Source organism: Xiphophorus hellerii, chromosome 2, assembly GCF_003331165.1.
Source record: "Xiphophorus hellerii strain 12219 chromosome 2, Xiphophorus_hellerii-4.1, whole genome shotgun sequence".
NCBI lineage: Eukaryota > Metazoa > Chordata > Actinopteri > Cyprinodontiformes > Poeciliidae > Xiphophorus > Xiphophorus hellerii.
In genome coordinates, this window is record NC_045673.1 from 6,134,524 (window position 1) to 6,142,730 (window position 8,207).

The 8,207-nt window shown below is 39.9% G+C and overlaps 1 long non-coding RNA gene across 1 annotated transcript; it reads right to left on the reverse strand.

Annotated features, from left to right (window-relative positions):
- Positions 1 to 2,323: 2,323 nt before the first annotated feature.
- Positions 2,324 to 2,854, reverse strand: LOC116729002 (uncharacterized). Its single transcript, XR_004341052.1, has 2 exons — positions 2,630 to 2,854; positions 2,324 to 2,385 (listed from the first exon to the last, which is right to left on the reverse strand). It is a non-coding gene; the product is annotated as an uncharacterized LOC116729002 (long non-coding RNA).
- Between the last annotated feature and the right edge of the window lie 5,353 nt (positions 2,855 to 8,207).

An 8,207-nucleotide genomic window follows, 5' to 3' on the forward strand; every position in this document is an offset into this window, starting at 1 on the left:
ATGTCCCACCCACGTTCACAGAAGTGTAGAAAAGACTGTTACTGCTGCTAACTCTGTGAATATTCTGATAAATAACAGCTCCTGAGCTACTGCATGAGTTCTTCTCTGAAGTGTACACAGTCTCAGCATCTGACATGTCATCAGTTTGGGAGTCATTAGTGTGACCTGCACTGCCTCCCTCCGAATACAGGTCCTTTAGTTTCCCTCCGACTGGGACTGGGAAGGATTCTTCATGGGGCAGTTCAGTTTGGTGTGGCCAGGGGCAAAACAGACAAAACACAGCCTCTCAGACATACAGTGCGAAGTAGTGGTGTGACTTGAGTCATTACAGACTTTGCAACCTGCCACTCTGTTGCTTTGTTCACGAGGCGCACGCTGGAGCCTCCCACCCCGGGTAGGATGAAAAGTATTGCGTTGCTGCATTCTCTCCATCATTTGCTGAAACATGTCGACCATTCGAGTGAGAAGCCTCTCCTCTGATTGCTGAATATGTTGTGTAACAACTGGCACTGAGTCTTTGCTTCTAGTATCCTGGAGACCACCCTGACAGGAAACTGCTGGAGACTGGCACGAAGAATGATGCTGAGATTGGAGAAAGGAGGGTGAAAGTAATGAGCTAGGAGGAGAGTAACAAGGCTCATAAGCTGCCAGACCAGGTGACACCGGAGTAGGCAGCTCTGGGCTGATGGCAGCAACCTGGCTTCTTAGCTGTGGAACACCAGTTGCTCTGCTAGCTGCCCTCAACTCTCTCTGGTAGTCATCAATCCTTAACTGAACATCACGTGAAGTCCACTCACGAGCTGGCTTGCACTTCAAAATGCAGGATAACTCCGGGTCAGGGCAGTGTTTGACGAACATGAGAGCCACTTCATCATTCATGCTTTCCGTCTGTTTCCCACGCTTACGCTGACCCTCAAGAGCTAAGTCTGCTGCCTTGTTTAGTCTTATCCAATAATCAACAGGGTTCTCCCTGTGTCTGGGCAGAGTAGCATAGAAATCGGCGAGGGGGAGGCATGATGGGGTTTCACTGAAGTAATGGAGAAGAACATCATATATCAGTTCAGGATTCTTTGTAACATCAAGTGAAGGATCACTGCGCAATGCAATCTGCACCACATCCTTTGCCTTGCCCATTAAGTGGCACATAATCTCCTCTCCTTGACCACAGGTAGGTATGTCTTGTTTTCTGAGGTGCATTCTAGTCAAGTCAATCCAGTCACGGATTGAGCATTTGTCAGTGTGGTCACCTCTGTATGTCTGAAGTACCCTATCAGGTCTAACATGGACTGTCAAATGAGATGAGTCATGTCTGTCACTGTCACCACGTGAGTTCTGAGTGACACAAGAAGGCTGAGGTTCACTGTTCATATTTACAACACCAGCTGACATTAGTTTAGAAACAATTGATTCACCAATTTGTGCACCTAACTGGCCAACCATGTCTGTAAGGTGATGAAGGGCATCAACATCACTGCAGGGTGTGGAAGTAGGGGGATTCTCCCTCATGAACCCATCAATAGCAGTACAACTTTGGCTCTGACCTAGCCCTGATTCTGCACTAGCATCATATGTGAGTTTTGAATGTCCTACATCTCCACTGTCAGCAGTACGGCTGAACCACACACCCCGACCTTTAGGTAATTTAGGAGTAGTAAACTGATCCATCTCTGACACACCAGTTACCTGTAACCATAAAAGGCACCACAGTATTGTTTCCAATCAAAGAAAAATACCAAAGCAGAACAATCACTTAAATTGGATTTAAAAAAAAAGTAGCACACCATAAAATAATTTTTTTTTTGTTTTCTTTTTTTTTTTGTATTTACTCAGTGATCGTAAAATAAAGTGTTGTAATTCCAAGTCTCTTATTGACCTGACCACAAAAGGATCCCGAACTGCAGATCAGGTCAGGTGCACAGCAACCACGGCGAAGAGCGTCGAGCTGATCTGTAGATCCAAAGGGTCACGGCACCAGTGTAACAGGTGGCATCAATGAGTCTCAGAAGTCGTTCAGGTGGGTCTCAACCAGATATTTTATTTTTTTATTCTGGGGGAAGAAGGGAAAACAAATTAACAACCTCCTCAACTCCTTCTCCCTGCACTCCGACTCCACAGCAGCGCAGAACAACGCTCTCAGCTAACATTTTATTTTTTTTCTCAGACTTAACAAAAGTTAACAAAAAAACTGAAATCTTCTCACAAAAATCGTAAACTAAAAACAAGAGGAGAAAAACGCCACCTGGTGGCCACAACAACACAATACAGTGGGACAGAGTTAAATAAACAGAGATAAAAAGTATAAATTAAAAATAAAAACACATACCTGGGGGAAGAAGGGAAAACAAATTAACAACCTCCTCAACTCCTTCTCCCTGCACTCCGACTCTAAAAATGTGAAAATAAAACCAATGTTCAACCGAGCTGTGCTGGACTAGCACCGGTCATTCGCGCCAAAATAAAAAAAGAAATTATAATAAAACTGTTTATAAAAAACCCCCACAATGACGGTCAAAACTGCAAAATAACACACTAACAAACAATAATAAACAACATATGGTAAAGACCTCAACATGAACAACATCCATACAGAAAAACAAACATCTCAGCAGCGAACTTTCCTCTGACTTACCCACAGCAGCGCAGAACAACGCTCTGAGGAAAAAGGGGGGGCAGAGGAGCTACGAGGGCTAGAATAGACTACGGAAGCCCAGGAAACACAAACGAGGCGGAGAGCAGAAGGGCGACCCCCGCAGGCAAAAACAACAAAATAAATAAAAATAACTGAATAAGATAAAATTCACAAATTCTCAATATAAAATGAATAAGAAATAATAATTTAACAAAGAAACACATTTGTAACTCTGTTACAAGTGTTCAGACATGTATGTATCCAGTCCTTTTGTAATCCCGTTTCCTTTCCAATTCTGCATTTAAAAGGGAACTATTACACAAAATTCACTCTTTACACATTTTTATTACTTCTATTTGGGTCTCAACTGTTTTTAAAATCAACTTAAGCTCTCAAAATAAACAAAAAAACTACCCCGCTGTTTTTGGCAATAAGCTAATGTTTTTTGGTGTCTGGAAAATGAGCCATTTCAAAAACTTCCCGAGGAGGACTGCACCGTTACTTAGCAACCCCAGCTGAGAAAAGCCCGTCACCTAGCAACCCAAAGGACATTTGGTCAGCTGGTTGCTGTGTGCAACCAGCTGTACAATGGCTGCTGGAAATGACAAAGGTTTTGTTGTTGACTTATTTGGGTTTAAAGTGACAAGAGGTCCTGAAACAGCTCTCTCTGAAAGAAGCTAAATGAACAAACCAAAATAAAGTTTTCTAAGAGTGATTTTATGCAAGAAAAGTACATGAAGATGTTTTTCATGGCCCGTAGATTTACCTTAACCTGCTGAAGGAAACATAAGGTCACAGTTAGCGCTCTGGGTCTTTCTAGAGCAAATCATTGAGCTCGTCTCCAGTTTTATTTTACAGCGTTTGGTTCTAAGTCACCATGCAACACGGCGCATCTATCTTAGTATTTGTGCATCTCATCTCCTCAACAACAACAGTTTCTCATTCTGTTGACTAACAAACAGACTGGAGTCTCCATTTGCTTGACAGTTTTGCACAATTGCTTTGCACCTTATTATTCATGCTTTGGATTATGTTTCAAAATTTTTGCCTGTGTGCATTTTTTGTTCATTTTCTGTTTCTTCAAAATGTAATTCTTCAATCTAAATCTTTCATTTTGTTTGTTTGAAATTTTTATGTTCACTTGGTTAAACATGAGTGTCATTTTACATCATTTTGTTTGTTTTGTGTTTTCCAAGTAATTTCTCTTATTCTTTTTTGCACAAGAATACGTACAACGCAAATTGTTACCAAATTGTCAATACCTATGTAGGAAAAACTTTAACCAATGTAATGCGGCTTTAAATGGCATCCTGTTGTGGTGCAGAACATCATAAAATGTCCCGCGAGTACCGAGTTCCACAGATCCAGCGGTTTTTGACCCAACCAGACAATTTCTGTGACTCAGAACGAGGTGGTCTCAAGTAAAACAGGAAGTGAGCTGAACACAAAACTGGTCTGCAGGGACGAGCTGTTTCTCAGGCCGAGCAGCTCTGCTGTCTGAGAAGCTCTCTTGTGCCTGGTGACTCAGTTGTTGAGCATGTGTTTTCAGTCCCCAGGACTTGAGTATAGCTAATGAACGTCACTAAATAGCTGAGGCTGTCCCATGTGAAAAGACCACAAAGTAATCTTTGGTCACAATAAAGATGAGTTGTGTAAAAAGTCAGCGATGAGCCCAATGATTTTTTGAGTCACTTTATTTCCCTTCTTTTCGATCTGTGATGCAGTTTCCCAGTTGGAGGCTAACCCACGGCGTAGCTGAAACTTTACTTACGTTAAAGTTTGGACTCGAGCCGTCGTCTCTGCCTGTCAATCTCTTCCAGAGTGACATGGTGCACCGTCATCCGCTGGAGGTCAACTGTAGTGCTTGTCTGACCTTTGTGCTCTGCCGCAGGAGGCCTTCATGTGCGACCGCACTGAGCAAGACTGGACTTCAATGAGCAATAAATCACAAGCGTGCTTTACCATCCCCATTTTCACGAGATTCATAATTGGAAGCATATTGTCAAAGAGGAGGGCCGACAAGGTTCTCTGGAAGGGTTGAAAACACAAACTGAACAAACTTCAGGACTTTGGGATGAAACTCACCATCAAAAATTGCATCACAGCCCCAAATGTAAAGATTTCATCTGAAATTTCAACACCAAGCAGGGGAAGAATGTGAAATGAAGGAAAATGATACGTGATAAATGTTTTTGTTACAAATAAAAATCGGTAAAGTGAGAACTTTTTAAGCAATTATCTGAAAATAGAGCATGGTACAACTGCAACTGTTGGATTCACTCCTACCATTCCACTAGGGGGCTCTGCAGTTTATTTACTTTAGTTTAAGTGACTTGACGGCGGACCGGAAGTAGATTTATTGCGAGCCAGAAATGGTTTATGTCACCGCCAGCGGAAGCGCTTAATTAACCTTAAAACTACGTATTTCTTGCGGTTTTGATTGTTGCCCAACTTGGTGAGTGTATATTGAATGTATTAAGTTATTGAGAGATATGTTTTGTTATTTCATATGCCGGTTCTGGCAAAGTAGCTTTAAGCTCATGAAAATGCTAGTGGTTAGCAGCTAAGTAGCACAATGCTAACTCGAGTGGGTTTTAATGCTGAATGGTGTTTATTATACTGCAAAGTGTTCAAAGAGGAAAGTTTGTACTTAATTATTTGTTGGTTAAATTAAGCATAATTATTGATAATATGCTCATGGTTTACATTAAATATTTTAATTTGTTTTTTAAAGTTTTTGTTTATTTTAATATTATGCAGACTAAGTATCGCAAATTTAGTTTTTACTTTGTTTACAGTTTAACCGGCATGTCTGCGTAAATCACCATGAAATAAATAACAGTAACAGCAACCAACTTATGTTCTTTCAGCAGGCGTCTTGCCGAGACACGGCCGTTCTTCTGGAGGGACAGACAGGAAGTCATTCATCAGAGAGAAACCCAAAAGGTAAATCTGTAAATTAGACAGTCACTAGTTTTCCTCTCCACAAATCTGTTTTTTATGTAAGTGACAAGAAGGAAGTCAAAGTCCTGTTTAAAATGTTCCACAAGGCATGTAGGGAAAACACCAAAGGTGAGACCAAAATGTAATTTTCTGGTTGCCATAGGAACATTATTAGTGGTGGAAAACTGTCACTGAAAATCCCTTTAAAACAGATTTATTATTTTTCCTCACATTCTCTTATTACCTTCTGACTCTTTGTAGGAGGTAATAAATATTTACTTTTGTTTCACTTCAAACTTTTGTAACATTTGTCATCATTGTGTCATTTTTATTATGTAAATGCAGGAAGAAAAAGCAATACAGCACATATGGAGGATTGGTCAGACTGATGTAAAAATAACTGGCATCAGCATTAAAATTACCTGCATTGGTCGAACTGAAGATTCTCATGTTATGAATGTGAGAATCTACACCACCATGTGACCTTTGACCTGTTAGCATATGCTCAGTGTTGCAATTATAAACCTTGTTAGCATACGCTGACTGTTGCGGTTAGCACACTTCTGAAATTGGCTTGCATCTGTATAGAGAAAACTTTACTGTAATATTCCTACATAAAATCCAGTGCGACCAGTTGCTTTCAGAAGTAAACAGTCAACCCTTTTGTAATTAAATCTCAGTATAAATTCCTAATTTTGGTGCTGATACCGTGCCATAATAAGATCATTAATTGGATCTTGAGTTGCCTCCAGAGTTTTGCCCCATTGTAGCTCTGGAGGAGCTGCAGAGATTTAAGTGGGAAAAACTGTTAACTTTCAGACCTGCGCTCTGCAAATCTGGCCATTATGCAAGACTGGTAAGAAGACCGCTATGTTGAAAGAAATAAAAAGTGCTATTTACAGTTTAGCATGTTGGGAATTCAGCTAGCAGAAAGAGCTCTGGTTAGATGAAATCAACATTTTCTTGTTTGAAAGTTTGAAAATCATGTATAATTTTCCTTCTGCGTGGCAGTTAGGCACCACTTTGTGTTACTTAAATGCATAAAATCCAAATAAATTGCAGTGAAGGCTTTTCTAAAGCACAGTACTGTAGGCCTACTCTTCCATAACACGCCTCTGTTCAAGGATCGGTCATCATTCTTGTTCTGTGTGATTGATTTCTTATGCATGTCAAAAGCGAGTGCTAAATATGAATTGTTTTCTGGCAGTCTAACCCTGTAATGAGGAAAGTTTTGACTGAGCAAAGATCTATGTGCGCCTTCATCTTCAGCCACCCACTCCTCTGCATGTGGCCAAACAGAAGGGCTGTGGTGTTTGTCCACGACCGCAACAGGAGGACGCTCCTCCTTGGACGTCTCACTGGACAGCACCACCGTGTCAGATGGATTTTTGATTTATGAGCTCATGTCACTGGGGAATGTTTGATTGAGGAGCCGGTTGGTTTCATCAAGGCCAGTGCCAATTCATTTATGTCACTTCACTTCGCCGCCAGTCCTTTAATGTTTTAGGAGTCTTTTCATTAGAATAAAGAATCTGATTTACAGTGCAAGCACCAGCGTTCCTCTGAGGGATCATTTAACACTGGAAGCTGGAGTGCAAGCCCCAAAAATATGACCTAGAAAACATTTCTGCTGAAAGCTGATATCAGGGCAGATTTACAGCGTAGGTCTTGCTAACGATGGCCCTTAACGAGCAGCTCAGACTGACTGACGGGTCAACTGATGGGAAAATAAGGCAGTAAATGAGGAATCGGATATTTCCCCTCTTTGCTATATCAGTCTGGCCCTAATGCAGAGGGGTGAACTTTGAAGTACCCTAATGGTCTTCATAGTCTTTTAACCGAGCAGCCCTATATTATAGGGTTGCCAATGGAGCCTAGCTGGAGCAGCGGGACCCGTCAGCTTTAACGAGTTCTTCTCAGGGCACAGTAGTTTGCTCTTCTTCCTTATTCTAGGCATTTATTTATCATTTAGCTGTGAAATAGAAAAGTTACAGGGTTTGGGGAGAGTCTCTTTAATAAGCATTGCCTTCTTTGGATCAGATCAGAGGAAGAGGTCAGCATCTATAACACGGTTGAACAGAGTTACTAAAGTAGACAATGGTGCATGCTTTATTTTTTATTAGCTAAAAGTAACCCTGAACTAGACATTTTTTTTTTAGATGTTAATTTTTTACTTTCCCATAAACCTATATAGTAAATATTTGTGATATTTTTTAAGATGTTGAGGTCACACAATACAATTCTGACACATTCAGGATGATTCTACGAAAATAAAAATATATATATGAAATTACAAAAATAGTCATAAAATTCTGAAATAAAGACAAAATATTACAAGAATGAAATTGTAGTACTGCAAGAATAAAGACTTAACATTACGACTTTATTCTTAAAATGTGACTTTATTCTTGAAATATTAATTTATTCTTGGAATTAAAAAAAAACATCTTACAATGGCCCCATTACGCCATCATACAAACTAACACATGAAAATTATATTTATTGTTTATTTTATTTGTTTTAATTTGATAAAAATTAACATTTAAAAATATTATAAAATAAACAACTTCATTGTATATTTTGTTGTTTATTGTATTATTATTTTGGTTGACATAGATTATTTGTTTAGCAATAG